The sequence below is a fragment of the Lacerta agilis genome, chromosome 8 (assembly GCF_009819535.1).
Source record: "Lacerta agilis isolate rLacAgi1 chromosome 8, rLacAgi1.pri, whole genome shotgun sequence".
NCBI lineage: Eukaryota > Metazoa > Chordata > Lepidosauria > Squamata > Lacertidae > Lacerta > Lacerta agilis.
In genome coordinates, this window is record NC_046319.1 from 53020900 (window position 1) to 53037746 (window position 16847).

Genomic DNA, 16847 nt, shown 5'->3' on the forward strand with positions numbered 1-16847 from the left:
GGCAAAACTGCTCAGACCTGTGCTTTATGGGCACATGTGGACGAGCCCTTAGTTACAGCTAGGATTTCAATAGCCCTTGAAAAATCTGCATTTGTCTCTGTGTTGTTAGAAATTATGGACTTTGGCTGTTGTGGGGAAAAATACACATAAACTGTGTGTCTCCAGGGAGATGGAGGATCCAGAAAGCTTTTATGTCGTCTGCTGGGATTTTATTTCCTATGCTTCAGACTTAGATGCTCATCATTTACTAGCCATGCCAGCTTGGGAAATAGGGATGTCTTGAGATAAATTGGAGTGTCACCATTTCTTTCTGTTACAATTTATTTTTTTTGTTTGCTTTGTATGTGGTATTATGTAATTCCTTGCTATTTACTTTGGGTCTCTTAATAGTGGTAAAGAAGGTTAAAATAAAGGCGGGGGGGGGGGGAGGGAGAAGGAGGGGGAAAATAGTCCCAACAATTACTGTTTTCAAGTTGGGGCACAAAGTGAGCTCCCATCCTTTCCCTCAGCTGCCTGACTCTTTTCTGTATTCAGATAGTTCTGCTGCCTTTTGTCTCCTTCCAGCACCTTGGCAGGATTGTGACACAGCCTCCTGGCGGGTGCTGGGGCAGGATTTCTGTGAGAACACCTGGCCTCGCTATGCAAATCGGCTTTTGCAATGAGCAATATTTGCCTAAAATGTAAATAGCAGCAATTTGCTTGTTCATGAAAAGCCTCCTCTGCTTCCTGGTTTTTTGAAGGCCAAGCCAAGCACCCTTTGCTCCTGGTTCCATTTCCTCCTTGCCATGGGGTGTTCAGGCTCCAGTGAGCCCTGGGAACTTACATGCTGAGCCGTGTGTGGGAATGCCTGAATCGGGGCCTTTCCTCTCCACCTACAGCGCTAACCTCTCTCTCTCTCAGCTGAGCCCTTCTGTCAGGAGACAGGAGCTGTAGTCAGGGTTGCCCTGGGGAAACTGCCCATTACGGGCACCAGCTTGTCTGTCTGCTCAGTTGCTTGCTGAGCTGGGAGGACCCATCTAGATTCTGTACTTTCCGGGAGAGAGCAAAGCTGGCCGGGTTAGTTTGAGCTGTGTTCTGAGCTGCAGACATCAGAAGGTGATAATGTTTCCATGCTGTGAAAAGCATTCCCCTGATGCTGATCTTTGCATACCAAGCTGCCATTGAAGGCACAAAAGCCAAGCCAGGTAGGAATTTTCCCCTCCTAGGCTGCTGGCAGCTCTAAAACGTGCATCCTCCACATCTTCCTCCTGGTGTTCAAGGGCAAGAAAGTTCCATAAGAATGTAAGTGCCTGCTGGATCAGGTCCATGGCCAGGGGAGTAGCAAGGGGGGGCGGGGGGTAGGCCGCCCCGGGTACCACCCGGGGGGGGGACACTTGGGGCAGGGACCCGCCCCCGCGACCGTCTCCTCCCTTGGCCTGCCGCCGGCGCCTGCTTTCCTGCTGGCTCGGCGGAGGTGAGGGACAGGGGGCCAGTGAGGAGGGGTGACACCCCTCCCTCTCTGGCCCACCCCTCGCTCTGCCCAGCGCCCGGCCGAGCGCTGAAAAAAGTCCTTAAAAAAAAGGAGAAGGAAAGGAAAGCAGGCTGCTTTCCTTTCCTTTTTTAAAAAAGGCCTTTTCCCAGCGCTGGCTCGGCGGAGGTGAGGGAGGGGAGGGGAGGGGAGGGGCCAGCGAGGAGGGGTGACACCCCTCCCTCTCTGGCCCGCCCCTCGCCTCCACACTGCGGCTCTGCCCAGCCCGCCGTGACGCATGTGTCGTGACGTCACGGTGCATGCGTCACGGCGCCCCGCCCCCAGGGGGTGACTCCGCACACACCGCCCCGGGTGGCGAAGAGGCTTGCTATGCTCCTGCCCATGGCCCATCTAGTCCAGCATCCTGTTCTCCCAGTGGCCAACCAGATGCACCAAAGGGAAGCCCAGATGCAACAGCACTTTCCCCTCCTGTGGTTTCCAGAAACTGGCATTCAGAAGCATTGCTGTCTCCAGCTGCACAGGCATAGCATAGCCATCATGCCTAGTAGTTAAGACTGCTTTCTCCTCCATGAATTTGGCTAATCTTATTTAAAAGCCATTCAAGCTGGTGACCATCACTATCTCCTGTGACAAGGAGTTCCATAATTTTGTTTTTTTAAACAAGTTTTTAGTTATACTTTTCAAGTTTATGCATTTCATTAGTTTTACAATCAATTTAACATTTCAAAGTTTGACTTCCTTCCCTCTCTTCCTGCGGTTCCTTAAATTTATTTTTAATATCTTCTGCATATCCAATTTCATTTAATTTTCTCATTTAATAATCTACTTTAAATATATACTCTTATGAAACTGCAGGTTATTACAATAATCCTGCCAATGTTTTTATCGGTTTACAATTTATCTGCAAATATTCAATAAGCCATTTCCATTCTTTTATAAAAAGTTTGTTATCTTGATATCTTACTCTTCCGGTAAGTTTCGCCATTTTTGCATATTCCATAAGTTTTTGTATCCATTCTTCCTTTGCTGGGCCTTCTGCTTCTTTCCACTTTGGGGCAAGTAGCATTCTTGCTGCTGTAGTAGCATACATAAACAAACTTCTATACAATTTAGATAGTTCTGTCCCTATAATTCCAAAAAGAATTCAACTATGTGTTGCACCCTCCGGCGTCCTCACTTTCTCTGAGTTGCAACAACAGGCTCATATAATGATTTGCTGAGGTGCAGCTTCTGTAGTGTCTAATCCTGTCCACATTTGGCTGTGAATAGGGCATCCATTACAGAACCTTCAGGCCGGGTTTGAGGAGGAAGTCTATATCTGCACCTCTGTACAGAAGCATCTTTATGCCAAAAGCAGGACCCTCCTCGCACCCTTTCTTTGGATAATGTGCTTCTACACTTGATCTTAGCCAAAAGGCCGAGAAGCCATTCCAAGATGGCTGCCGTGAGAGGCTCCTCCTCCTTGATCTCCTTGGATAATGTGATTAGAACAGGTGGGAAGAGGCAGCAGTCCATTCCCAGCAGCAAAGCCTCCCCGATATCACATGGAGGATAATGTGCCTGTCTCAGGATCCCACCCTCATGGCAAGGAGTGCAAGAAAATGCACTCAGGAGGCCTCTTCTCTCACTTCATTGCATTTGCGTTCCATTTCTTGTATTCCTATCCCACCTTTATCTCCAAGGTACTCAAGGAGGCATACATGATTCTCTCCCTCCTCACTTAATCCTCACAACAACCCTGTGAAGTAGGCTAGGCTGAGAGGCAGTGACTGGCCTGTGGCCACCCATGTGAGCTTCATAGTGACGGATGGGGATTTTGAATCCTGGCCTCCCAGACAACAGCACGGATTTTATCCTGTGGCGGGGGGGAGGGGAAAACAAATCACCATGACTCTATTTATGCAAAATAGTCCCCTCTACGCCCCGTAAAGACAGTGAACCTGGCAACCTAGTTACACTCTGCAATACAAACACATCCACACCACCACACACAGGAAAAATATTCCCCTTTTGTGGGCACAGAGCAGCAGCAGCAGCAGCAGAGGTTTGCTTTGCTTTCCAGGCTGTGGCTGTTCCGCTTCCCCTCTGTGTGTATGTTTACAGTCCACTTGCTGCATTGGAAATCCCCTTTGCAGAGCTCAAACACAGGATATGTCGAGGGATACAGAGAATGAGAACAAAGCATCCAACCTCACTGGAGAACTGACAGCAATCTGCTGACCACAGACTTCAACACATGATGGGAAAGATCAAGAGGTACCATGGATAGTACCATGCTTGGTGGTGTGGTTGGAAGACAGGCTTCAAGGCCTTCCTCCTCTGCCTTCTCACAACTCACCTCTTCAGCAAAGGCCTTGCCTCTCCTTGGTTATAAGAACTTAAGACCAGCCCTGCTGGATCAGGCAAATGCATACCCTCCAACATTTCTCTGATGAAAATAGGTAAAGGTAAAGGGACCCCTGACCATTCAGTCCAGTCGTGTCCGACTCTGGGGTTGCGATGCTCATCTCGCTTTATTGGCCGAGGGAGCCGGCGTACAGCTTCCAGGTCATATGGCCAGCATGACAAAGCCATTTCTGGCGAACCAGAGCAGCGCACGGAAACACCGTTTATCTTCATGCCGGAGCGGTACCTATTTATCTACTTGCACTTTTGACGTGTTTTCAAACTGCTAGGTGGGCAGGAGCTAGGACTGAGCAACGGGAGCTCACCCCCGTAGTGGGGATTCAAACCGCCAACCTTCTGATCAGCAAGCCCTAGGCTCTGTGGTTTAACCCACAGTGCCACCTGCGTCCCTTGACCTGATGAAAATAGGGATGTTCTATATCATCATCATCATTTTATTATTTATACCCTGCCCATCTGACTGGGCAGCTTTCAACATATTTAAAAACATAATGAAGCATCTTTTTTCATCTGTTGCCATTGTGGTGAGCGGTTGGTGAAGCTTGAGTATGTCTTCCCTGAAGACATTCAAGATCAAGCGGTTTCTTGCTAAGAAGCAGAAGCAGAACCGGCCCATCCCTCAATAGGTCCGCATGAAAACTGGCAATAAAATCAGTTACAACTCCCAAAGGAGACACTGGAGGAGGACCAAGCTGGGCCTGTAAAGAGAAGCAGCTCCAATCTTACCAGCATGCCTCTGTATCTTGCATCAAGCTCTCGAGCGTCAGAATGGCCTCTTCCTACCAACCTGCCACATTTTCAGGGCTGGAATTCTGTCTTGTGCTGTGCAGTTTCCCCCCTTTGTAGAAATATTTGTTGTTGCAAATATGAATTAATTAAAAACTGAATAATGGGCGGGGGGAAGAGAACCATAATAAAACATTAAACATTAAAAGACTTCCCTGTCTTCTAAAGGTAGTATAGTTACTTGTCTCCTTGGCTCGGGGGGTTGCATAACTCCATCCCCTCCAACATTTCTCCTATGAAAACAGGGACATCCTAAGGAAAAGCAGGACATTCTGGGATCAAATCAGAAACTGGGATGGGTTCTGTAAATCCGGCACTGTCCCCGGAAAAAAGGGACACATGGAGGGTCTGCAAATGGCCCGTCTAGTCAGGCATTCTCCTCTCACTGTGAGCAGCCCAGATGTCTGTGGGAAGCCCATAAGCAGAATCTGAGCACAACAGCCCTCTCCTCTCCTATGGCTTCCAGCAACTGGGATTTAGAAGCATTATGCCTCCAGCTGTGGAGGCACAGCATAGCTACTGTGGCTAGTTGGTTGCTGGAGCTGAGCTACTGGTTTCCATTTGAAAGTTGTTTGCCAATCAATGTGCATATTAATTGCCGTGTCTTTGATTCTTAAGCTCTTTCCCGTTGTCTGGGTTCCAATTTGCTTATAGGCTAGGCGTGACGAACCATGACTCTTGCGACACGTGGCGCACGTCAGTGGAGTACACGAGTGTATGTCCATATTTGCACGTTGCATATGACTGAAGAGGGGCAGTAGCAAGTCCATCTGTGCTGGTGTGCTCACCTGGTCTTGTTAAAAGGCATTGCAAAGTGGAAGCTGGCTCATACAGTTCCCCTTAGCACAGAAAGGCTGCCCCACAAACAATTCTTGTTTCAGTGGGATATTTGCTCTTGAGGCCCTAATGTGACTTATGAGTTTTTCTCCCCACTGCTATTAAACAGTTGATTCTCTGGGTAGGCTTGAGGTCTTTTTCATCAGGCCCCATACTTTTCTCTTTATGGCATTACAAATGATTACTGGGCAAAATACCCACATGGCTTGGGTAAGATTTATCCCCCTGACGTCAGTGGCAGGTGGTGAGTTTGTCATGGGGAAGAATCCTCACCTCTCCTCACCTCTCCCCACCCTGTCTCTGCCATCGCAATTGCATTGCTGACTGATCAGATGGTGAATAGGCATGAATCATAGACTCATATAATTGTAGAACTGGAAAGGATCCTGAGGGTCATCTAGTCCAACCCCATACACAATGTAGGAATCCTGCCCACAGCCATCCCTGGGTGGGCTCATTGCACCACAGGAGGGAAGCATCATCACCTGCTCATGCCTGCAGGTCAAGCTGCTGTCTAATGGCAGAGGAACAGAGTCCACCAGGCAGTGTGGTACAGTGGCTAGAGTGTTGGACCAGGACCCGGGTGGCCAGAATTTGAATCCTTGCTCAGCCACAAAACTCACTGGGTGACCATGCAGGCCAGTCACAGCCTCTCAGCCTGACCTGCCTCACAGGGTTGTTGTGCACATAAAATGGAGAGGAGAAGAACCATGTATGCCACCTTGAGCTCCTTGGACAAAATGGTGGGAATAATAATGAAATAATATGAAATAATAAACTAATCAACCAACCAACCAAGTTGACAACCTACACTTCAGTAAAGTCATTTCCCCACTTTGGGTAAGTGAGCCATAAAAGGGCAGCTCAGTATCTAGAATGACATCAGGAACATTGAACACTTTTTGGGGGCTGTATTTTAAATCTGGGTTTTTCTGGATGGCACTGAAAACACCTCAGGAACTTTTATGAGCTCAGAAACTGCTTAGTCATGTAGCACAGCAAAGTGCTGAGTCACGCGTTGTGGCCTCTTTCCACTGGTTTGTTGCTTTCATTTTGCACTGAGTTTCAATCAAAAAGGGAAGATGCGCAAAGACCCTCAGCTAAAATAAAACCCACTTGTCCACATATGGGATGCCACTGCAAGTTCTTGCAAGAAATGCCACTGGCAAGTTCTAAGGGCAGGCCCACACCACACATTTCAAAAACATGACTTCCCCTCAAACAATCCTAATTTGTTAAGGACATTGGGAATTGATTGTAGTTCTACACTTCCATATATATATATATATATATATATATATATATATATATATATGGAAGCCATGTGTTTTAAACGTGCTTTGAATGTGTAGTAGGGATCTGCTTCTAGTTTAGCAAATACTGTAAAATGAAGGGAAATCAATAGCACACACAGAGATGCTCATAGCCTGCCACCTAGTGGAACGGATGGTCTGCTACAACTCCCATCAGCACCAGCCAGCACATCTCTGACTTGCATGTCTAAGCAAGTGGAAAGAACAGAGCATTGCTCTCTCACGCCTCCACCCATGACAAGTTGTCCTCTTTCTTCTTCCACAGAAACCCCACTCATCCTCCTGTTTTGCATCGAGTCTCTCTGCCATCGTAGGGTAACCTTTGGTAACCCACTCTTTTTCAGCCACTTTGCCCCCACTTCGCCTGGGCCATCTGAGATACCTTGCAAGGCTGTTGTAAGAATTAGATGTAGAACAAGGGAGACTTGGGACTGGCAAAACCGATCTACAAATTTATTGATTTGTGGGACAACTTATAGCAGGTAAACATTAGGAAGAACTTCCCGGTGGCAAGAGCTGTTTGACAGTGGAACAGGCTCCTTCAGGAGGTGGTGGACTCTCCTTCATTGGAGCTTTTAAAAGAGAGGGTGGGTGGCCATCTGTCGGGCATGCTTTTTAGCTGTGAATCCCGCATTGCAGGAGGTTGAACTAGGCGAACTTTGGGGTGATATTCCAAAACAGACGGCTAAGGTTAAGAAAACGTTTTACTTACATTTTATTTTGGGGCCCAAGATAAGCTACATACTTCTTCTTCTTCTTCTTCTTCTTCTTCTTCTTCTTCTTCTTCTTCTTCTTCTTCTTCTCCTCCTCCTCCTCCTCCTCCTCCTCCTCCTCCTCCTCCTCCTCACTTTATGATCACAGCAACCCTGTGAGGTATTTGAGGCTGAGGGGCAACGAATGGCCCAAGGTCACCCAGTGGGCTTCATGGCTGAGTGGGGATTTGAAACCTGTCCTCTCCCAGGCCCTAATCCAACACTCTTAACTACTACACTGGTGCAAAACAAAACATGAAATGAAAGTCATTTGTTGGCTGGATGCTCAGAAAGATTCTAAAAAATACAGGGAGAGAAAACAGATCCACCCAGGACGTATCTAAAGATTATCCCAGAGAGAATTTTGGAGGGATGTAAAGCTTTGAACACAAGAAGAGCCTGATTGGGGGAGCCGAAGGAACCTCACCCTCTAGGGGTTGGCGCCTATGCTTTACAGCAGGGGTCAGCAACCTTTTTCAGCCATGGGCCGGTCCACCGTCCCTCAGACCATGTGGTGGGCCAGACTATATTTTGAAGAAAAAAAATATGAATGAATTCCTATGTTCCACAAATAACCCAGAGATGCATTTTAAATAAAAGCACACATTCTACTCATGTTGGGATTTCCCCTCCAGTGAAGTCAATGGATGTCAAAGCCCAGGGAAACTGCAATGGTGAAAGCAAGCACTGGGTGGCTCTGTTGTGCCATAGAATCCTCCTCTTCCCACTGACGCTCTGCAAAAAATGTTTCTTTTCAATCAACTGGAGGCTTTGCTGCTGCTATAAAGGAAACCGACTTCTTGCCGCTGCTGCATTCGTTGGCTTCTATGCTCCAAGCTGGCTTCTCCATCTAGGGGCCTTGCCCAGCAGCCTACAGGCTATCAAAACAATGGCCAATGGCCCCACCTTGTCCAGCATCCTTTTCTCAATGTGGCTGAACAGATGCATCTTATGGGAAATTGGTGCCCGAATTTTGGATTTTCCTCTTCTCTCCTTGTCCCCTTTCCCTTGTGTGCCATGTTTCTGTTTTTAGACTGTAAGCCAGCAGGTAGGAACTGTCTTGTTTTGATTGTATGTAGGAGGCTTTGCGACTGAAGAATAATAGAGTCAAAGAATTGTAGAGTTGGAACGGACCCGAGGGTCATCTAGTCCAACCCCTTGTAATGCAGGAATCTCAACACATGGTCTCCCATCCAGTTTGAAACCATACCAGGCACTGCTTAGCTTTGCAAATGTGCTAACAGTTTTTATTGCTGCACCACTAGGAAACAGCAAGATACAAATGCTCCAAATGAATAAATAAAAACCAAGCCCTGTATAGTGTCCCTATAAGGAGGTCTGTCCCTCACAATGTTGGAAAGGGGGCTTTATTGTAGGCCCGCCCCCTCTGTTGGAACTCCTTCCTCTCCTTCCCCTGACATACCAGGCAGAGGGACTTGCTGTGTTTGAATTCAGAGTATGTGGCCAGTCGGCCGTTCCAGTCTGTGGGCAGCTCGATTACCAATTTGTAGCAATTTAAAAGACAGATACTTTTTAAAAAAACACCAAACCAGGAATGGAGGCAACACTGAAACTTTTGGACTGCCTTGTAAAACAATCCATCTGACTGCAGGTTCTAAAGTGTGTTGTGATCCACCTGGATCAAACCAGGTGAGTCTGCTTTGGAATTTGAGTTTTGTGGCTTCATTATTTGTGAATAGACTCACCCTTCTGGGAAAGACGACGAGGACATCATCATCATCATCATCATCATCATCATCATCATCCATAACAGCAATGAAACTTCACACAAAACCCTCTGAGAATAAAATATCCATGTATTAATGCATTCAATGGACAGTGTTCTCGAAGCGACTGGCATGAGTTTGGCCAAACTGCGGGAGGCAGTGAAAGATAGGTGTGCCTGGCGTGCTCTGGTCCATGGGGTCACGAAGAGTCGGACACGACTGAATGACTGAACAACAACAAATGCATTCAGGACTTTAAAACAAAACACAAAAGAATTCAGACTGGACCCACAATGCTGTTTAAACATGGAAAACTCTGATCTTAAGACCTCGCTGCCTTGCAAGATATCTTTGGGAGAAGAAAGGGCTAAAATGAAAACCCTACACTAATCTGGAGTACAGTCCCTAAAATGGTTGTGCTGTAAACTCATTCACATGTTTGACAAAGTCTGCCTTTGAATCTAATTTTAATTTGTGGATGCTTCGCATCAACTTTCTGTGAGACCTTTTGCTGGTACTTCCATACACAATTTCCAGATCTTTAAGGATCTTGGCAGCATCATCTAATGCAGGCACCCCCAAACTCGGCCCTCCAGGTGTTTTGGGACTACAACTCCCATCATCCCTAGCTAACAGGACCAGTGGTCAGGGATGATGGGAATTGTAGTCCCCAAACACCCGGAGGACCGAGTTAGATCAGGCACCCCCAAACTCGGTCCTCCAGGTGTTTTGGGACTACAACTCCCATCATGTATTAACCTGCGCCATTTGCACACCTGTAATTGATAAATGGTAGCTCTAGCTTTGTCATTCTGATCTTCCCATGGATTAACTGCTGCAATGGAACCTTCATCTTTGCCAGTAGGCTTTTGATTAGTAATTGCATTAAAACTTTCTTTGCCTGAATTATTGCTATCAGACACTTTCCCCACGAAAATAGGAAGTGCTGCAGCCAAGCTGGTGCCAAACTTATAGCTCTGCTTTCCTTTGGACCACATCAGCAAGGCTGAGAGGGTGGGGTCTTGTCATCTGGGCAGCCCAGGACCTCCATAGTCCCTGCCCAGGCTTGTGCCCGGGGAGGTCACTTTAGTGCTGCCAACACAGCGGTTTGCCTTCACCCCTGGAGGTGCACTTCATTGTCTCTTGAGCCAGATGGATGCCAACAACCTGTTTTCCATGACATCTCCCAGTTTTTCAGTAAATTCTTTGTAATAGTGATTAAATGACCTTTTAAAATGGCAGTGGGTGGGAGACACTCTCCAAAGCTAAGTAATCATTCGGCTCGTGCTTCAGCATCTTGAAAATCAACCGGAGGAAGGATGTGTGGTTATGTCAAGAAGTGGAAGGCAGGCATTGGAGACTGACCAGATCTTACCCTGGCTTGTCTGCTAAGAATGGTAGCATAGCAGCCACCAGCACAAACAATTGGCTCAGCAGACCCTCCTCCCCATGCCCTGTAGGAAGAGAAGAACCCCTGACTGCATGCCCCCTAGTGCAGCTGCATCAGCATAGGAGGTACTTGAGCAGCAGCTGACCCTCCTTGCAGATTGCATGCCTTGTGTTACATCAAAGAACAAATAACTCCATGCAGAATCTGCACTGCAGAGCTGAAGTGCTTTGAACTCCCTGTGCCCAGCCAGCACCCTTCTCTTAAGCCTGCAGGGACTGCTAAAGGAACTTCTCCAGCCATCGTTCTACTTCCTGTTCTGTTCTGAACTGCTTTCCTCTCATTCTTTCTGTACCTTGTGAAGTGTAGGTGGGTTCCCATGAGGCAAGACACAGTGATAACAGCAAGAACCTTTATTGAACTACGCACAGAACTGGACAACAGGGGCAAAGCAACTGCTTATATACATTTCTGAAGGCCTGGGCCACTCCCACTCCCAACATGACTGGATGTCTAAACTTCCAAGCTGCGAATCATGACTCAGAGTTTAAGGGCCAATGGCAAAGGCCCAAATCCTGAAATGTTCTGTGATTGGATATCATGTATCGAATCAGAACACAGGGGCTCAGAATCCTTAGTCCAGACTCAAACTCAGGCAAACACAGCCCACTGAATACATAACACTTTGAGAGACCTGCCATCACCCTCAAGGTCTGTACTGCCTTCCCTTAAATTTCAGTGTTGTGATTTAAAAGCCCACCAGAACAATGTTTGCAAGCGGGGTGTGGGTGGGTGGGTTTGGTGGATCTGAAGGCGAAGTCTTCTGGATTTTGGCACATCCAGGGAGGGGCATAGACCAAGTGGATGAGGCTGGGGGATGGGGGTGGTGGTGGTATTGAGGAAATCCTCAGTTCAAAATACCTCCATGTGTTATTCCACAAAATACATAAATCTTTACCCAAGGTAAAAAATACTGCTATATATGCCACCCCAATCTCTGAGTAGGGAGAGAATCCAGGAGTTCCAGAAGCATACCCAGGTTTGGTTTCTTGGAATGAAGGTCAGCGGAGACTGTGGTTTTATTTACACACATACACAACCTGAACATAAGATGGATAGGGAGTGTTAACACCTCTAAAGATGTTGCTTCTCCATTAGTCACAGCTTTGGATTCAGCACAGAGCAAGTATGTCTCTGTGTCTCCAGCTTCCAGCCTGCTTCCATCTTAGCTCACATTGTTTTCCTGCCTAGCAGTTTGGTGAGGCATGGGGAAGAGAGGCCCACCCATTAGCTTGGAGGGCACCATCACTGCAGCTCTTGCAACTGAGCTCATTCTTTGGGGATCCTGATGGAGCAGGGCTGCCCAACCCATGGGGCAAGATGAGGCAACTGCCTCAGGTGGCAGGACCCACAGGGTTAACAGATCCAGCCTCCAAGGAATGCATTGCCTGCTGCTGAAGTGGTAGCAGTGATAGCTGGCAACATGCCCCTTGGAGGCCAGATCTGCTGCCTTCTTGGTAGCGCCAGCCAATACCACCTCTTGGCAAATAGGAAGCGCCGCTGGTCTCCCAGCCTTGTTCGGATGCAGATCTTTATCCCCCGCCCCCCTGTTCTTGATGTAGATCTCAACTCCTTCTTCTCCGGGCCGGGGGGCATTTTGTGATTCACCTCAGGTGCCAAAATGTCTTGGGCTGGCCCTGTGATGGGGACACTTATGTGACCAGCTAAGGTCATTGCCTTACAAAGAAACCTTTCTGACTAGCAAACTCCTTTCCTTAGATTCTAACCTCACTGGGTACAGGACCCCAAATATTCAGAGAGACTCAGGGCACCATGCAGACTGACCCTCCCAAACCTACAAAAAGACTGAATTGGCAAAAAAATCTCTTTCTCTCTCTTTCAACTCCCCACCCCCATTTTCCCTTCTGCTCACAGGAATCTCTCTCTCTCTCTCTCTCTCTCTCTCTCTCTCTCTCTGGACTGGGATTTTTCTGCCCCTTTTTATTCTTTCTCTCTCACTGCTGCTGTTTTTTATCATCACAAAGATATATTTTTTTAAGATGCGGAAATGGGAGTGCAGCTGTTTCTGTGGGCCAAAGCGGGCTGGGTAATTTCAATATAAAACAAACAAGTTGCCTTTTAAAATTAAAATTGTATGTGTGGCATTTTTTTTTAATGGCATGCACAAAGACTGGAAGAGAAGCAATTAACGGGAGGTTGACATTCAGTGTTCAGCGAAACTGAACACAAAAGCGGCTGGTGAGGAAGAGTTATTTGTACAAAGCGGGAGAGAGAAGAGAGCTGGGGGAACAGAGGCGCATCCCTTTAAAAGTGCCGGCCTTACAAAATGCCTCCGCCCAGCCCTACACACCTGCTGGGCTTTTATCAAGGAGCTTTGTGCCCTAAGAAGATGAAAGGCAGAAGACAGCTTAGCCTTTGTGCAGAGGGTCACCTGAGGAGCAAGGAAAGGCACACTGAATCATGGCCTTGGAAAACAACAGTCCTCAGGAGGAGGCCATGCCCTGGGTCTTCAGGGCCCACTGGGGGCACCCCTTCATGTTTCCTGGCAGCAGGTTGGAATCAGGTTGTTGTTGGCAGATGCGTTTATTGTTTGCTGCTGTTCCCCTTATCCTAATATGGCAGAAGCAGTGCAGATGGTTCCAGGGAAGGATGCCATTCATTTGGTCCTCCTGAGCAGAGAGAGATGGCTAGAGTGCCCTTTTTCTGTTATCAACAGGTTGGGCACTGCTTTCGTTTTGGGTGATAACAGGGGCAAAGGAGATGTTTGGCAGTTCTGCCTTCTCTCTATCGCCCAGTACATTTCTCTGTTTTCTTCATGCCTGCCTACCTACCACTTGCTTACTGCCTTGACTGCCTTGACCCAACATGGGGTGTTGTGGGGGCTCTGTGGTCCCAAGCACACCCCTCAGGAATTATGCTGGACCTCTGTGGTGGGGGCAGCCCTCCAAGGTGCTAGCTTGGAGCACTACCTTCTCCCCTGAAGGAAGAAGAGCTGCAGACATGAGGAAGGATCTTGAGAAACCCCCTACCCAAGCTAGTATGTTACGATTACCACCTAATAATTATGCTATTTAATTGGATAAAAAATATTCACATTTTGTTAGCGGCACCAGCAGATTTTAATCACGTCACTTTCTAGGATACCTCTCCAGTGCCTAATAAACAGCCACTTAGGGTTTTAAGGAGGGAGGGGGAGATATTTTGAAGTTAATTACCTTGAAATTAGCTTAATCACAGCTAATTTGAACTTATCCAAAGAACCGCACAAGGAATCTATGGAGAGCAGGAGTGCAACTTGGAGTGGATTCTGCTTCAGGACTTCTTTCGCCAAGGACAGGAGCATGTGGAGCCCCTTCATTTGTAAGGGACACTTCTCACAAATGTCATAGAAACCACAGAATTGTAGAGTTGGAAGGATCAACTAGTCCAAACCCCTGCAATGCGGAAGGTCATAGGGAGTTTTGGAGGGCATTGACATCAGTATGCTGGTGGCTTGCTGTGAGGCAAGTGAGGCAGTAGATGTGCCCAGTCATGATAATGGACTGGATGAGGCCTAGTAAGATGAAGCTTAACCCAGAGAAGACTGAGATGCTGCCAGTGGATGGTTCTCATTACTGGTTTACCAACTGTTCTAGAGGGGTTCACTCTCTTTGTTTGTGATGGAAATTTAGGTGCAGCTCAGCTTGCACAAGATTGCATTTCTATCCTGCCTTTTTTCTCCAAAGAACTCCAGGTAGTGTACATGGCTCTCTCCTTTCTCACTTAATCCGTACAACAACCTTGTGAGGTAGGTTCGGCCAAGAGGCAGCAACTGGCCCAGGGTCACCCTGTGAGCTTCATGGCTGAATGGGAAATAGGCTGAATAGGTAGCTGTGTTGGCCTGCCATAGTCAAAACAAAATAAAAAATAAAAAATTCCTTCCAGTAGCACCTTAGAGACCAATTAAGTTTGTTCTTGGTATGAGCTTTCATGTGCATGCACACTTCTTCGTATCTGAAGAACGCAGGTGGTGCTGTGGGTTAAACCACAGAGCCTAGGACTTGCTAATCAGAAGGTCAGTGGTTCGAATCCCCGTGACGGGGTGAGCTCCTGTTGCTTGGTCCCAGCTCCTGCCCACCTAGCAGTTCGAAAGCACGTCAAAGTGCAAGTAGATAAATAGGTACCGCTGCAGCGGGAAGGTAAATGGTGTTTCCATGCGCTGCTCTTGGTTTGCCAGAAGCGGCTTTGTCATGCTGGCCACATGACCCGGAAGCTGTACGCCGGCTCCCTCAGCCAGTAATGCGAGATGAGCGCTGTAACCCCAGAGTCGGACATGACTGGACCTAATGGTCAGGGGTCCCTTTACCTTTACCAAGGTGCTACTGGAAGGATTTTTTAAATTTTTTATTTTGTGTAGACTAGTTATTATACTAGGAACTTTTCTATCCAAGCATATATTTTCAGAAATCAACTACTTTGCTATTTTCCTTACTTACAAACGTCTCTCTTCGTGTGATTGCAACAGGTAAAAATCTGCTGTCTCACCAAGATTCACTCCCTAACTCAAAAGGCTTTCAATGACTGATTGACTCTATTATCAAATAGGCAAATAGGATAATGTGAGTATTATTGTGCCTTTTTTTTTGCATAGCCAAGCATTCCCTTTGTCTGAAGAAGTTCCCTTTTACAAAAGCAGCATGTCAACCCCTGTGTCTTTAGGCACATGGGCAGAGAGTGATGTAGCTCCACAACACATGTCTTGAGATATGAGACCTGCATCTTATCTATTTCTAGGGTCATGCTTGACTGCAGTAGTTAGACTCCTATCCTTCTTGCTGACTGGGATGTGTAGGGTGTGTGTTTGTTTGTCTGTGTGTGTGTGTGTGTGTGTGTGTGTGCGTGTGCATGAACATGGGGCATTCATGCACTGTGTTCTCTGGGACTGTTCACCAACTTTGCTGGGAGTGTCAACACAGGCCACCTCTCCTACAGGTGTATTTTTGCACCTACTTTGAAGCTGAAGCCATTGCTTAGGACTGAGACGAGGCCCCACTCCTCTGCCTCTGCCAACACCACCCGGCCCCCCACCTTGTGCTAGTGGAATCCTACTGGTATAAGCATTATCACTAGGTGATGCGGTTGCTCTTTCTGCCTGCATAGCACTTTGCTCTCAAAAGGGAATAAGTAGCAGCATAATCCCACTCAGCAGGCATAACTCTTGAGGACAGCAACACAGTGTGAATTGCACTGAAAGCCTATTGTGTTAGTAAAACAAGGATTCTCACATTTACTTTGCAATTACCTGTAAATCACAACGTTTCTATTCTTTTCTCTGGGCAAAGCCAAACCTGTTCCATGCAGATCCATTTCCAGCTTGTATGCACTGCTTGCAGAATGGCTTCTCCGAGGCAGAATCCATTCTGTGGCAAAACATTCACTTCACTGAGGCTTGTGCGGGATAACTTCTGAACAGGTGATGGACCGTGTTAATGAGGGCTTCCTTGGGGGTGTCCCATCCCAACACCACCAGTCACACTGTGGCTTAGATTCTCATCCCTCCTGGTGAGGCTGGGGAGCTGTCCAGCACACTGAGGAGTAGACTTTCCAGCTGCACAGTCATAGAAGGGTCCCCAAGGATCATCTAGCCTAATTCCCTGCGATGCAGGAATCACAGCTCAAGAGTCCCTGACAGATGGCCACCCAACCTCTGCTTATAAAACTCCAATGAAGGAGTATCTGCCCCCTTCTGAGGGAGTCAGCTGCACTGTCAAACAGCTCTTACTGTTTCCAACTAAGGGCTAGTTGGAATCTCCTTTCTTGCGATTTGAATTTGTTAGTTTATCCTGAGTCCCCTTCATCCCAACAGGTGCCAGGATCAGCAAAGGAGTCTTATGATGTTGTTGAGGTTTCATCTGGTTGCAGTCTGGTCTGGACAGGAAGGAGGAGGAGCATGACAGCTGAGGAATTCTGTCTGAATTTTTTGCCTCAGGCAATGAAATGCTTTATGCCAACCCAGCCCTGACCTACACAAAGGAATTTGAGAAGCACCCTTGACAGACCGGGGAGTTTCTAACAGGTCTCTGGAGTCCAGTGAGGAATTCATAACTCCTCTCTCCTAGTTGACCTTTGGCTCATTACCCAACCCTGGAACCCCTTTGCTCATGTGAAATA

General features: G+C 47.3%; 1 pseudogene; it reads left to right on the forward strand.

The window, feature by feature from the left end:
• The first annotated feature begins 4396 nt into the window (after positions 1-4396).
• On the forward strand, positions 4397-4600 carry LOC117052194 (annotated as a pseudogene).
• Positions 4601-16847: the final 12247 nt, after the last annotated feature.